The sequence below is a fragment of the Ambystoma mexicanum genome, chromosome 3q (genome assembly GCF_040938575.1).
Source record: "Ambystoma mexicanum isolate Mex_15411 chromosome 3q, UKY_AmexF1_1, whole genome shotgun sequence".
NCBI lineage: Eukaryota > Metazoa > Chordata > Amphibia > Caudata > Ambystomatidae > Ambystoma > Ambystoma mexicanum.
In genome coordinates, this window is record NC_090926.1 from 64,287,362 (window position 1) to 64,303,020 (window position 15,659).

Below are 15,659 nucleotides of genomic sequence, written 5' to 3' on the forward strand. Positions count from 1 at the left end.
AAAGGCGATAGAAGGTTCTCTGTGTTTGGGCCTAAGCTTTGGAACCAGCTGCCCTCTAGCATTCGCTCATGTACCACCCTGGCAAGATTTAGAAAGGAATTGAAAACCTTCCTATTTAAATGAACCTACTCCCTCAGGGTTACTTCAGGCTCCCACAGCGATACGTTCAATCCCCTAGTTAACATCTGCGCCCGAATGCAGTTATCTGCCTGGTGCGCTCAAGAAATGTTTCAAATTCAAATTCAAATACATAAATACAATTAAGATGCATTTGGTGGTAGCAACACCAATCTAAATGAGAGAAACCAGAAGAAACATAGGAGAAGGGAGAACCCATGTCTTCCTTGTGGAGAGTAAAACATTAGGTGCGCCAGAAGTACCGAACTGACAGAGAAACCAGAAGAAACACAGGGGAAGGGAGAACCCCCGTTTTCTTGGTGGGGCAATATTTCCTTTTTCTTTTGTGCACCTTAGAATTTTATGTTTGGAACTTCAAGAATAAGCTATACGTCTATAGCCCAGAGGAATCCCCATTTGCACCTTACATTCAGTTTATCGCTTTTGACACAGGACGTAGGACGCTTTATTTGTTAGACAGCCTGACACAGGCATTCATTAGCTTTATTGAGGCAGGGAACCCCTCATAGACATAGGGATAGGTAGGATTTCCCCAACCCATCTTATTATTTTGATAATAAAAGTGCTTAACCAAAACCTTAACCTAACACTGTATCTGACTCTTACTCTCGACCCCTTACAGATGCCATCTAATGTTTGATGGCAGAGAGTCAGCAGGAGATTTTTGATAGCAGTTTGTCAGTTAGAGATAGAAAGGAGAAGATTTGGGTGTCACTTGTGAAAAGCGGTTAGGAGAAGCCAAAGTCAGCGCACCAAGAGCAGAGGTATAAAAGGTAAGTAAGGTAAGGCAGGAAGAGGACCAAGGACGGATCCATGGGGTACGTCAACAGTAAGAGAAGTTGGTGGAGAGATGAGGTTGCTCCAGGACACCTGGAAGTGATGGGGGGACACGATATGAAGCAAACCAGGCTAGGGTCTTATCTTGGATGCCAAGGAGAGATAGGGTTGAGAGAAGGTCAGAATGGTTGACAGTGTCAAATGCAGCAGAGAGGTTGAGAAGAATGAGGATGGTAGAGGGGTTAGCATGTGAGAAAGAAGAGATGTAGTTGTTGTCATTGAATAGAGCATTTTCGGTGGAGTGCAGAGGATGGAAGCCCGAATGGAGAGGGTCCCGGAGGTTGTTTGTGTTGAGGAATTCACCGAGTCGGTTGAATACAACACACTCAAGAATTTTAGAGTAGTGAGGTAGAAGGGAGACAGGGCAGATGTTCGTTGGGCAGTTAGGATCTAGGCTGGGTTTCTTAAGGAGGGGGATGACAGTTACAGACTTGTAACAATCTGGAAAAGTAGCATGATTAAGAACAGGAAGAAAGTAGTGGAGCAACATTTGGGGCTCTGAGTTTAACTAGGTTGGGTGATACAGGATTGTTAGGGGTGATGGATGGATTGGCCCTGTAGAGAGGGTAAGAATTTCTGCAGTGTTTGTGGGCGTAAAGAACGACATGATAGCGGGAGCGGAGGGTGGTGGGCGGAGAAGAGAAGTGTGTGGGGGGGCCCAGAAAGGTAGTGAGGGTAGTTTAAATAGATGGCAAGATCATTAGCAGATAGAGGAGAAGGAAAAGAGGAGGACTTGGAAGGAGAGAGAATAGAGCCAAGTGATCTCTGAATCAGCTGATTGGGACGAAATGAGGGAGAGACAGAATTTGTGGCTGGTCATGTCAAGAGCAGAGGAGGAGCTTTGGAGAGAGGCATGGTCAAGATGGAGATCAGAGGGGTTTCTAGTCTTTTGCCAATTACGAATGTTTTTTTCATTGTAGTTTTCGAAGTGCGAATGAAAGGTGTAATCCATGGTCAAGGAGGGGGTGGTTTTGGAGTGAAAGTTGTAAAAGGGATGCAAGAGGAAAAGGGAGCGTTGAGGGATGCATTAAACGTATTAAAGGCATCATGAGTGGTAGTGTAGATGGCTAGCTTATAAGAGGAGAGAAAAATTTGTAAATCAGATAGGTAGGTTGGTGAGTTTGGAGGAGGGAAACGTGCACATGGTAATCATAGTAGTGGGTTGGAGAAAGAGGAGAAGGTGGGAGTGGAGACTGAGGCAAAGAAGATAGAGTGGTCAGATGAAGAAGGAGCTCGGCAGATACAGAGGCAGAGTGTTGGGAGTAGATGAGAATAATGTCAAAGGAGTTTTATCTAGCATGGGTGGGCAAGGTGTGGATAGAGCATAGTGCATGGCTGGAGAGGAGAGAGATACGTTTTGTGGATGGAGGAGTGGAGAGGGAGGTTAGGTTAAAATCAGCAATGAGTATGAGGTGGTGGTTCGGGAGGAGGGATTCAACTGGCTGGGAGAGGTGATCAAAGAAAGGAGCCGGAAGACCAGGTGCTCCTAGAGAGAGGTTATATGAATACCATGGGGGGGCAGTGATAGTGGATAATGTGAATTCAAAAGAGGGAGGGAGAGCAGGAGGAGGGGGAAATGGTGGAGATGGGTACTTTAGAGGATGAGAAACGTCCTATGCTGCCACCCCTGCCAGTAAGGCGAGTGGAGTGGCTAAAGGTGTATGTATGGTCATGAAGGGCAGCAAGGGTAGCAGAGTTGGTGGGACAAATCCAGGTTGCAGTGAGGGTAATGAGGTCAAGAGAGGGTGAGTGAGAAAGAAGGAAGTCAGCAGTAAAGGAAGTGTTGGTGCAGATGGATTGAGTGTTCCAGAGAGCAAAAAAAAGAATATGATGTAGAAGCATAAAGATGTTGAGTTTGGAAGGTGGAGAGACGATGCAGGAAGGAAAGGTTAGTTGGGAGTTGAGGAGTGGTGGATAGGGAGAGTATAAGAGCGAGAGCAGGGGTGATGTTGAGCACATTTGCTGATAAGAATGGGGAGGGAAATTAACTAGTTATGAGCAGAGGAGAGAGAGGAGGGAAGTAGTGGTGGGGGTTCAGGGAGAGGAACTAATATAACTTATAGAAGAGTTGCAGGTTAGGGCATAGACATAGCTCATAGGTAATGAGGCAAAGGGGCTGGAGGAATGCTGGAACAAAAGCCCTTAGTGGTTGGCCCTTTGCTGGAATGCCCCGGGGTTAGGGTCGCCGCAAAGACAGGAGGTGAAATAGTGGGAGCAGTGAGGAGTTGCCAATGGCGGTGCAGGGGTCACGGCATCAATGCGGCCAATGGTGGTGCTGTAAGGCGGAACTACCAGCCTGTGGCGAGAGAGCAGGGGAGGCCAGGAGATGAAGTCCTGTAGCAGCCACCCTGCTCGAAGCTCAAGGTGTTGCAGTAGGTGGTAGGAGCGGGCTGCTGGATTGTGGATGAAGCGTTTGAGTGCTGGTACTCTCCAGTGTGGGATCGAGGATGAGTAAGGCCGCAAAGGGGCAGAATGGGGAGCGCCTCACCTCAGAGCTGCAGGTAGGATTGTGGTGTTGGGGGTTTCTGGGCAAGGATTGCAATAGTGTTTCATGAGCAGAAAGAGAGCTTTGTTTTTGTAATCTTTGTTGTTCAATGTGATATCTTTCAGTTTGTATGAGAGTGACGCAGATGTTAAGTAGCTGTTTCAATTTGGTGAAATTGGTGTGATGTTTGTTTTTGTGCCAGCTTTCTGCAGCTCAACGGATGGTGGGCTGTCTGTCCGGGAGGTCCTAGTAGAGCCAAAGCGTGAGAAACTTTGCTCCGATTCATTGTTAATTAAATAGTGTGTGAAGGTTGACGAGGATTGACATGCTGTTTCAAAAGTGGAGGGGAGGGATGTCTGGACATGCAGCTACCGACGAGCAGAGGCCCTTCTGTTAAGTAGCCCTTGAAGGAGAGGCCAATGACAGAGGTGGGCAGATGCTGCATTTGGTTGCTCACAGTTTGGAGCATGAGTCTGATGGGGTTGGCCTGACCAGTCCAGCTAAATTAGGGATAACATTTCATGTACGGGAAGGAGACCATGACCGGGATGAGAGCACTACCCCTGACATGGTTGAAGTCTGCGACATCCTGTTTATTTAGTTTATTTCAGATTCAATCTTTATTAAAGTGTTTTCATTTTTCCAAAACTACAAAGTGCTGATCGTATTCACTCAAATCATACAGTGCTTCATAGTAATACCCTACGAAAATAGGCAAAGTCATTTTTAGAAAAAAACAGTCAGAGCAGGTTTGACAGATCATTCAAACAGGAAGAGTAATTAGTACATTTCATTATAATTCAGCATATCACATATACTAGAAATTAACTAGGCAAAAAAGTAATGTCATGCGCTATGTAAATATCAGCAGCTTACATGAGTACGTGGATAACTACACTATCACAAACAATGTGCTACTAGAAACCTGAAAAGAAACCAAGAACTTGCAAAGTAAGAGAGCCTTAGGGGTCCTTCAGTGACATTTCTCACTGGTACTGCAATTGATTTTTGAGAGAAAAGTGGAAAAGATCAGCAAGGGGGTGGTAGGTCGAGAGGTGGAATGACTATACCCAGAGATCATCTGCAAGACCAAGGGGTCACCAATTGCTGCATCTGAGATGTGATTCATAAAGTCTCCCCATATTTAAACAAATGTTAGTTCAGTATCTTGAAGGAGGTAGGGCAAGTGCTCTGAATAGGCGGTCTACGCCACTTCTGGCAACTATCCCCTCAGAGTCATTGTGGGTGGGCCTGTTTAATGATTAGTCTGTAAGGACTCCTTCTATGGATTTCATAGCTGCAGTACTAGGAATCTTGAAGTCGCAAATGAGAATGTTGTTAATAATGCTACTTTTATAAGGCCAGTGATGTCCTAGGCGTAAGTAATCCTAAAACAGGACCTGGGTGATAGTACATAAGATGAAATGCTGCAGTTTGTGTACAGTTGAGTGGGGAGATGGCAAGTGAGGGGTTCCATGGATGGGACAGTGGTTGTTTCCTGCAGAACCTGGGCTATGTCATACTGTGGATGACTGTGAGCCCAACACCAACCATAGACTCTCTGTATTACGGTGGCTGTAACATGGCAGGAAGGGAAAACGAATCATGGAACACTATGTGTCAATGGTGTATCACTTGTTAGCGGATGGAGTTCTACATAGTCCCCCCAACACAAGTGTAGTCTGCCTGCAAACTAACAATATATGTTTTGTCACTTAAGTTACTCATTGTGATCATGGCACATCACAGATTATTAATGCATTTCATAAACCCTTTCATGTACTCATTTGTTTATAGGAGAACACATGATACCATTTTTCAATTTGAATCTAAGGTCAGAAAATCAAAACTATTCCTTTTCTGAATGTCATTTTAATAGGTTGCATCTGCAAAATATATACTGATGTGTGGCATTCTCTGCTCTGTAAAAAGGGCTCAGGGACAACACAACCCCGCTTCTTTCATCTTAATTCTGATCTCCTGACAGCAGTCACACTGGATGCAGAATTAAACATTTTTACATACACATCTGGAAGCCTTATTATTGAATGATGTCTTAATTTCCTGCTAACATTTGACATGTGTCATCTACGGACCTATAAAACTGACTTGCACAGCTTAAAAAGTCACTTACCAATTGCCAGTAAATGAGTGAACTTTTAAGCTTTGTAATGCATGGAATGCTGCAGAAAAATCAAGAAGTATAAATGGACATTGTCGGCCTAGATCTCCCATTGGGAGCAGCTCGTCACACTGTTCATGAAATCGTTTTCTCATAAATCCTGCCTAGAACATTAAATGCTAGCCATCATACACTCCATTAAGCTATTACTTCTCTAAGGTTAAACCATTTAAATGTTTGTTACCATTCGGCTTTCCAAGGAGAATGTGGATGAAAAAACCTCCTGGCCAACTACCAATCAGGCTGCATGGAATTTCAAAACAAGACAGTAAAGCTGTATCCCTTCCGTAACAACACGTACAAAGTAGTATGATGAATCTAATCGAGTGATTGCAGAATCCCCAGTGGAAACCTCCTCCCATGTGACCAGGGGATGGCAGCCGCTACCTGATCATGACCCTGGAGGTGGTTATATGAGGGAGGATCACATGGGAGGAGACAACTACCGGGGAGATCTTGCGACTTAATTGGAGGATTCACAGTGTTTTCCCCTTTCCCATGAGAAAGACCCTCTGGACCCAAAGACCTTAATGGCCTATTGTCAGATAACTATTCCCCCCTGTAGAACAAGCCAACAAAAGGTCAGGTCCCCAATTTCCAGCCAAACACTCACAACTGACATAAACCCCTTTAGTTCTTAATGGGCCATTATGTAAAATCCAAGGGAAACCCCATTTAAGAATCAAAACTCCTAAGGTAACCATGACCTCCAATCCTGATGTACCTAGGAGAATTGCCTAGCATTTCGGTGCTGGACTGCCCCAGGGCAGGACAAAGACTGATATGTTTGGGATATTTCTCCTCGGTGAAAGATAGTGAGCTAAAGACTCTGGGTAAGGCTCTTGTAACCAGGACTAACGTCTGGCAGAGAGTCTCCCAGCACACACACACACCCCCCCCCCTCCCCTTGTTATAGGCAAGTATACCAGGCATTGGAAGTTGTGTAAAGATCTCTGGCTGGCAGGAGAGTACACCAAGTGATCTGAGAATTCTAAAGAGAAGTCCTGGCAGGGGAATACACCAGGCAACTGAAAATTATACAAAGATTCCTAGCAGGGCAGTATCCCAGGTAATCAATCAAGATACAAGGGCTTTCATAAAAAAAACTATTACAGAACTTTTTACTTGAACAGAACCTTTTAGGTAAACAAGAACTTTGTGAGTCTGTTAAAGACACCACAGAACTGTTAGCTAAAAAGACATTTTGCCATTCTGTTTAAGAGTCCTGGGGAAGGGAACCACCTTCCGGATCCAAGGATCTTTATCTTGGAGAATATTTTTCATTTGAGTAAGTCTGATACTTTTGGTTTTGAACACTTTTTCTAACATCAAGTTAAAGACATTACCTTGCACCTTTTATTGGTTTTATTTAAGTCTGAGGTCCAGGATAGGTTTTTCTAGAGACAAAGATGGCTTTACAGTTACTGACATCCTGACACAGACAGATCCTCAGTTTTAGTTTTTAGGTAGGGAGGTTCCTTTTTACAAATAGGGCCACAGAGGCGTTTTCCCCAACCCATTTTTGTTTAATAAAATGTATTTACTTAATAACTTAAAAACCTTGCGTCTGTCTCTCATTTCCGATCCCTCACAGTAGCCAGGAGAGAAACACTACTTCTAAACCTTTTTGAATGACATGTAGTGTGCTGAACAGAACAACCTTCCTCCAAAGCAATTCAATTTTTACAAGCATTCACTAGGAACTCTAATGGAAAGAGCACAAGTGTCACTTTGTTCAAATAGGTGGACCAGAACCGCCTCTACTTCATGGTTTCCACTAATGTTCATACAGAGATCTCCATTGACAACACTGCCACCCCTCTAATCGCACAAGGGGGTTCTGTAGGTTTCCTACCCAATTCCCAACTCTCCCCATGAAAGCAATTAGCTGTCATACCATCAACAACCCTATGTCCCCTTAAAGCTCTCTGCACTCTGCAGCACAGCTCAGTGGGGACAGACATAAATGTGACCAGTTGTTGCATACTGTATGAATGAAGTCTGTATGGGTGATGGGAGAATGATGGAGAATGTTATGTTGTGTGGTCCCCTCAGTGAATGATGCATGATATTGTTCCATGAGTGTCATCACCTGAATCCCAGTGTGCTGATGAGGATGGACCTTGGATGTTCTCAATTAGATACTTAAAGAAAACTTATTACGGGGGGCATGGCCAGAGAGCGACGGATAAAGCTGTTATGCTCAGTGGCTCCTGCTCCAGGCCACGCTAAATCCTCCTGTTATCCTGTTTAGAGAGCAACTCTGAGACTTAAAAAAGGAGCACCAGGTGTCGGATTGACACTTAGGTCTGATCTGGACAGTGGTGAGCAGTGAACAGACTTGGTTCTCCTGAAAGCCTGTCAACCGGCATCAGGCCAGAGGCGGAAAGAGACCCTGAAGATGGCCACTGGTGGGCAAAGTGCAGCCCTGTGAATCCGGGGTCAGAGGGAGCAGGACCCGGGGCATATCCGTGGTCGGGGCTGCCCACACATGCCTGTAGCGAGAGGTGGAGCTGGAGGAGAGACGCTGTCTGCTGGGTGGCTGCCGGAGTTGGAGAAGGAGGAGTGCCGAGGTTGGCGGTGTGTGTAGTTGGTGCCGGAGAGACAGACACCGGCAGAGAGCAGGCGCATACAGCAGCAGGCCACTGCTGGCATCCCCCTGTTGTACAGAGGCGGTATCTACGGGGAGGAGGAGCCACACGACCAAGCCTGAGGCTGCGGACGGCAGGCAGCCCCGTTTTCGCACTGACTAGAGCTTCCAGGAGTCCCTGTTGTTAACAATGCCCATGCCTGGTGCCAAATTTACGATATTGCCTACTTGGAGTGCAGTCAGCAACATCTGTTGGTGGGGATATCGAAGCCCTCTCCTGCCTACTGCAAGTATGTTTGACCCTCACCTCTCCTAGGTGCTTTCTGGCGATTGGCAATCTATAAGGAACTGCTGCGGACTGGCATCGCCTTGGGTTCTAGGTATCTCGCTGAGTTGACAGTTGAATTTATCCTTGTGCCCATTTATCGCCTGCAACTGCTTTGGATCGTCAAAGGTTCGTAGCCCAGTGGCAACATGTGGGGGATGTTAGGTCGCTACTTTTCACCCACTGCTCAGCCCAGAGGGGTGCTAATAACTGAATACACGTGCTACATGTTGTAAGGAAGGCATGGTATCAAAGCAAGACAGACACAAGTGATCACAGTTCAAGGGTGTTTGTTAAACTGTAAAATGGGTGACATAAACGCCCATTCTAAACCTAAAGCTAAAATGAGAGCAAGCTATGACCATCAAATAATAATACAGTCGTAGTGGTGTCTAGTCAAATAAAAAGATCCTATACGAGAAAAAAAAAACTATTGCCATTCCTTACTGCTATGCTACAAAATAGTGAGGGATAATGTTCACAAGAAAAGAAAGAAGTGTTAACAAAATGATAAGTCAGGATGTTATGGCTGGGGTCTCCCTTCCCCACGTTTTTAGCACAGGACAAGGTGGGTCTCTTGAGCACAGCACACACACATGGGCTTCTGGCACAAGCTTACAGTTCCTTTTCTCTATATCAGGTCCTTCTCTGCCCAAGTCTCTTCTCTTGCTTCGGAGGGGCCTAATATTCCAAAACAAAAACAGTTCCTTCTGGTAACCTTCACGTCGGGTGGTTACTCTTCACCCTAGGATCCCCCTCAGCCAGGCTCCAATACAACATTCATCGTTAGTCTTCCCAAAGCACTTGCCAATTGAAAAAGAGGCTTCCGATGGGCGATCACATCTCACTGGGTCAGTCTGTTTTTCTATGGCAAGTGCTTGCTTTCACAATAATTCTATGACAAGACAGGAGGCCAGCATTATGCTTTTCTTCTTTATTACTGAACCCACAGCAATTTCAACTCAAACACTTTTTTTCTTTACTAAAACTTTTGATAACACTTTTGTTTTTACCCCGAGTGTTCTGGGGTCTGAAAAAACATAATAGGGTAGTAAAGTTTTTGATATAGAACAAAAAGCCCAAAACACTACAACTCCCCATGTTCCTCTGGGCCACAGTAGTCCTGTCTGCCTCCGATCTCTCCAATCAGGCTTAGCCTCCGTATATAACTGTGCCCCTCCGTAGTCCTCTTCCTCTTTCTTTGTTGCTGGGCCCACAGATAAGTGTCTTTTATGATTACGTCAAGAATGTTTTATGAGGCAGAGTTAGAAGCGCGCGTCGCTTAAATCATGGTTATCTAAGTTTGGTTATCAAGGGCCAATTCTAAGGTTGAGATTCCAGTACGAATGGCACCAAAGAACCCAGAAGTTCTAGATCCACTACAACAGAGTGGAGTTCAGATGAGTGGCAAGATGAGCCTGCAGTAGAGGACCAGGACCTCTCACTTAGTTTTAAAAGAGTCCTAGGAGACTCCTTATCTCAGGCTGTAGCAGAAGGTATGCTACCTCTGTCACAGAGACTAGAGAGTCTCAAAACTATGCTTAACCAGCAGAAGGCAAAGCAGGAAGAGCCCAGGAAGAGAAGGGCGCTTAGCCCAGGCGAGGGAACCTCAACCAGACACCCTGAGTCAGGGGTTGAATATCAGGGCAGTAAGAAAGCTCGGAAGAGTAAGCACTCTTTGACGCCCCGAGCCATCCTGAAGGGGTAGACTGGAGACCCCAAGAGCCAGCCAACCAAGTTGCGAGACAGAAGGAAGCCTTTTTGAGTAGGGCGGCAGTGCCAGGCTCTCGACCCCCTGCCCCAGGGGTGTACAATTCAGGGGATGGGGAGGGTGCAGGCTACATGCCAGATGAGGAGAGTGGCCAGGAGGAGGACCCTCTTCAGCCCGAAGGACCAATGCATCTCCCAGAAGATGAAAACTTCACGGATATGTTTGATCCGGAAGCCATAAGACACCCGAGATCTTCCGACTGGGTGCCTTCTCCCAGAGTAGTGCAATACATTACGCTCCACATCAGAAAGCCTCTAGATAGAGAGGTGAGATCTAGAATGAGAGCAGAATGCCCCAGGCCGGAGCTCCCCGGGAATGTCACAGATACTCCGGACCTCGACCCAAAAATGGTCACTTTCGTCACAAAGTCATCTAAAGACGTAAGAAAAGGTGTGGACAGAGCTTGGAGAGGGTGCCAAGACAAGCTCTTGGACCTCTCTGGTCCTCTCGGTAAGATTATGGACTTGGCGGAAAGAGCCATAGATACTGGTACCCCTGTTGACCCCCGAGCCCTAGCAAACTGGGCCCAGTGCGCTATTTGTCTTCTAGGGAATGCAAATTGCGCGGTTTCCAAGAGAAGGAGAGGGGTGCTCTTAAAAATTGATAGCAAACTAAGCAATCTGGCATCATACGAAGCAGGAGAGGGCGCCAAGGGAATGCTCTTCGGAGTGGCGTTCACAAAGGAGATGAACCAATTCGTCGGGACATACTCCGCTCTGGAAAAAGCTCAGTGTTCGATTAGGAGAATCTTCCCTAGTCGTGTTTTTGCGAGGACCGGACGACAGACGGGTCGAGCGTTCGGTCGATTTCCAACGCACAGGAGACCCCAGGGTCAGAGAGCCCAATATTGGGAAAGCCGCCAACAAGATAATTTTTTCCCAACGAGAAGTCGCTTCCCCAGGAACAGGAGAAGGAGAGGAGCCTACAGGCAACAGAGCGCCACAGGCGGTGAGTGCCTTGGAGGGCGTCCACAAAATAGGGGGCAGGACAAGGATGTTCTTGCAGGTGTGGTGTGATTTATCAAGCAATGCTTGGGGGCTCCAGGCAGTGTCAGGAATGCGGCTAGAATTCCTAGGTTCCCCTACTCAAGCGCAGGAGCCAATCCCAAAAGCTATGGCACAAAGCGAACAGGCACAATTGAACATCAAACTAGAAGACAAGGGTGCAATAGAGCGGGAAACGCAGGGAGACCCCGGTTTTGTCAGCAACATGTTTCTAGTGCGCAGGGGAGAGAAAGTGAGGCCGGTGATAAATTTGAAGGGTCTCAACGAATGGGTCATCTACAGACATTTCAAAATGGAAGGCATCCATCTGCTCCGAGACCTTCTCAGGACAGACGACTGGCTAGTCCGTTTGGACCTCAACAATGCCTACCTGACCATCCCCATAGCAGTAGAACACCGGAAGTATCTCCGTTTCAGGTGGGGCGTGGAACTGTGGATGTTCAATTGTCTTCCCTTCGGTCTAGCTTCAGCGCCGTGGGCCTTTACCAAGGTGATGAGGCCGGTAGCAGCAGCCATTCGCGAGAGAGGCATAAGAATCATTATTTATCTAGACGATATACTGATTCTAGGCCAGAGCACCGTCCTGCTACGAGATCAAGCAGCCTGGGTAGGGAACCTAGTATCATTCCTGGGTTTTATTATAAACACAGACAAGTCAGACCTAATACCCGCGCAAAGGGTGGAGTTTCAGGGATTCGTGATAGATACCAGAAAGGCGTCCCTGGAACTCCCAGCTTCGAAGATTCGAGCTATAAGGAAGGAACTCAGAGTAGTGATAGCGAAGAAAGTGATTTTGCTGCGCGATCTAGCGCGTATTGTAGGTCTCCTTGCGGCTTCGATCCAAGCGATATTTCCGGGGCCTCTGCATTACAGAGCCCTTCAGAGATTAAAGATCAGACATCTCAGAGGGGGTCTAGGATATCATGAGTTCATTGCCCTGGATCAGGAAGTGATAACGGAGCTCAAGTGGTGGCTAGAGAATATGGAAGCCTGGAACGACAGAGCGATTTTCAGAGATACCCCAGATCTAGTGATGACGCCAGCAGAGCGGGCTGGGGGACGCGGTGCGAAAATATACAAACAGGAGGCAAATTGTCTCAGGAGGAGCTTTGCTTTCATATAAATTGCCTGGAACTCCTAGCGGGGACCTTCGCAGTGAAAGCATTCACCAAAGATCGAGCCAACTGCTGTGTCCTGCCGAAAATGGACAACATTTCGGCCGTCCGGTATATAAACAAGCTGGGCGGCACGTCCTCCAGGATGTTAGCAGAATTGTCAAAGGATTTTTGGCATCATTGTCTGCAGCATCAAATATCAGTCTCTGCAGGAGTACAGAACACGATATCTGGTAGACTCCAGCGATTGGAGGCTGCATCCGAGCGTCTTTGCCCAGATATACCGCCTTTGGTGTCCCATAGAGATAGACCTATTTGCTACCAGGCTGAATGCACAAGTTCCAAAGTTTTACAGTTGGAGGATAGACCCGGAAGCAGCAGGGACAGACGCATTCCTGCAGCAATGGGAGGGACCACTTCTTTACGCTTTCCCTCCGTTCTTCATGCTGACGAGAGTGCTAGCGAAAGTGAGAAGAGAACGAGCAGAACTAGTGCTCATAGTTCCCATGTGGAAATCACAGCCGTGGTTTCCAGTAGTTATGGAACTATTTACGGATTTCCCGAGGATACTTGCTCTCAGGGGAGACATTCTTCGGGATCCATACGGTCAGGTTCAGCCACTCATAGCAGAGAGGACATTGCGCCCGTTAGCTTGCAGGGTTTCAGGAAACGCTGGCAATTGCTGGGCATTTCATGTGTCGCTGCAGACTGCATCAGGTATTCATGGGCGCCTTCCACAATCAGGAGCTATGGTGCAGCTTGGAAGCGTTGGTCCTCTTTCTGCACAGACCACAGTGTTGATCCCGTTTCAGCCCCTCTAGTGCACATGCTAAATTTCTTAGCCCAAGGGTACCAAGAGGGCTGTGCGTACAGAACGATAGGGGTATACAGGTCAGCGATCTCAGCGGGTCACGACAGAGTAGAAGGACATCCCATAGGTGAACATCTAGCCGTACTCCGGCTCTTGAAAGGAGTAAAGTTACGTAAGCCACCCGAGCCCAAGTATTCAGCGCTCTGGGGCGTACGAATGGTATTCTAGTTATTCCTAGCCTGGCCAGAAAACAGAGATCTATCTCGGTCTCAACTGTCAGGGAAGTTAGCCATGCTTTTGTGTCTCATAGCTTGCAGAAGAGTATCAGACGTAAAAGCGCTGGAAGTTGACAGGAAGATATTCTACCCGGAGGGTGTAGCCTTTAATGTAGCCAATAGGACGAAATCAGGCTCGGCTGTTATTTGATATCCATTCCAGAAAATACCAAATTATGCGTAGCTCAATGTATTAAAGACTATGAAGCAGCCACAGCTGCAGTGAGACCCAGGGGAGTTACTCAACTGTTAATTGCACGCAGGAAACCTTTCCATGCAGTAGCGTCAGCCACTATCGCAAGGTGGGTTAGGGAAGTGATGCATTGGGCAGGTATTGATTTATCTCAGTTTGGCACGCATTCAGCATGAGGAGCTATGGCCTCTAGAGCTTTTGCAGCAGGCGTCTCATTGCAAGATATCATGAAATCTTCTGACTGGTCTAACGAGAATACATTTAAGACCTTTTACTTTAAGCCAGTTTCGCAGATAGCGAATGTAGTGATTAATAGCTTTGAACAAGCATAATGCTCGCCTCCTGTCTTGTCATAGAATGAAGATTGTCCACGCTTAGAGCACAGGCCAGTCTTGATTCTATTAAAGACAAAGGAGGCGAGCATTATATCCCGCCCTTTTTGGGTCATGAACGTGCAATGTCTGCGTATTGAAGTGAAGAATCAAATAATGAACCCGTGCTATTGTGTGCCATGGTATGGAAGGAAAGGGTTATTGTATGAATATGTAGTTGGATAGCAACACGTTCATGACAGACCCACCCTCATCATTTATTTTTTTCTCTTCCCCTTAGGAGGAGACCAGAAAGCAACCTGATTATACTTGAGGAGTACAGGGGATGGTTTGTTCAAAAAATGAGAGTTTGGAGCTTTCGCAGGAACGATGTTACATCAAGTTACTGTTTGGAGACTCGCGCCAGTTGGTTAAAGTTGACTGTTGGAGTTGTTCACTTACATGGGTTGACCGCCAAAGAAAGAGGAAGAGGACTACGGAGGGGCACAGTTATATATGGGGGCTAAGCCTGATTGGAGGCAGACAGGACTACTGTGGCCCAGAGGAACATGGGGAGTTGTAGTTTTTTGGGACTTTTGTTCTATATCAAAATCTTTACTACCCTATTTTGTTTTTTCAGACCCAAGAACACTCAGGGTAAAAATAAAAGTGTTATCAAAGTTTTAGTAAAGGAAAAAGTGTTTGAGTTGAAATTGCTGTGGGTTCAGTAATAAAGAAGAAAAGCATAATGCTCGCCTCCTTTGTCTTTAGTAGAATCAAGACTGGCCTGCGCTCTAAGGGTGGACAATCTTCATTACAATTCATAGAGCATTCCCCTCAGCCAGGTGCAAACGCCAGTTTTACAATTCCCTCAGTTGGGTGCACATTTACTGGCTTTCGATTGTACAAGGGGTTTGGCTTGACCCTTGTATGACCATACTGACACCTTACGCCGGCCTTCTCTATGGCCTATTGGTACTTGTAGTTTCACTATTTTCCCATTCAATACTTTCCTTGTTCAGGAGAGGGGTACTAGTCAGAGACCTTCGAATGAGCGCCACGTGGCGCTGGACCACTCTACCTCTAGTACCAAGTTCGTTCACAAAAAAATCTGTTTGTTAATCTTCTTAATGTTCCCACCACAACCTTGAGTCTAACACAGTCCGGCCCACTTTCAGGTTCTTCCTACTCACCGGCTGTGCTGAACTCGTTGGCGTTTCTTTTGCAGCTGGAGTCAAGGACAGTACCATGATGATAACCATGTCTCCCCGCCCTGGCAATCAGTGCAGGAGGGTGCCATGTTCCGCTGTACATGTGACAGATGTCACACAACTGGACAGCTGCCATTCCTGGCCTTATGTTTCTTTCATCAGAGGCTGCGCGGGTCTGGGTTGAAAATTGCAATGGCCACTCTCTCCTTGATGTCCTTTCAGATCTCACCGCCTTTCTCCTCTGTTTCAACTGCAGTCCTGGAATAGCTGTTTCCTTGTGTGTTCGGCCTCGCTCAGTGTGCTCTTGAGCTCTGCCTTTTATCCCAGTGGGGATGGGAAAGGGCAGTCAGGTGTGTGTAGTGGTCAGTAATTGCTTGACTCTGCCTGACCCTCGTGTTGGGACATGTCAGG

At 46.7% G+C, this 15,659-nt stretch overlaps 1 protein-coding gene across 2 annotated transcripts in view; it reads right to left on the bottom strand.

The window, feature by feature from the left end:
• The window catches only part of LOC138582119 (zinc finger protein 34-like), a 256,603-nt gene that overhangs the window by 214,212 nt on the left and 26,732 nt on the right, over positions 1–15,659 (bottom strand). The window lies entirely within an intron of this gene.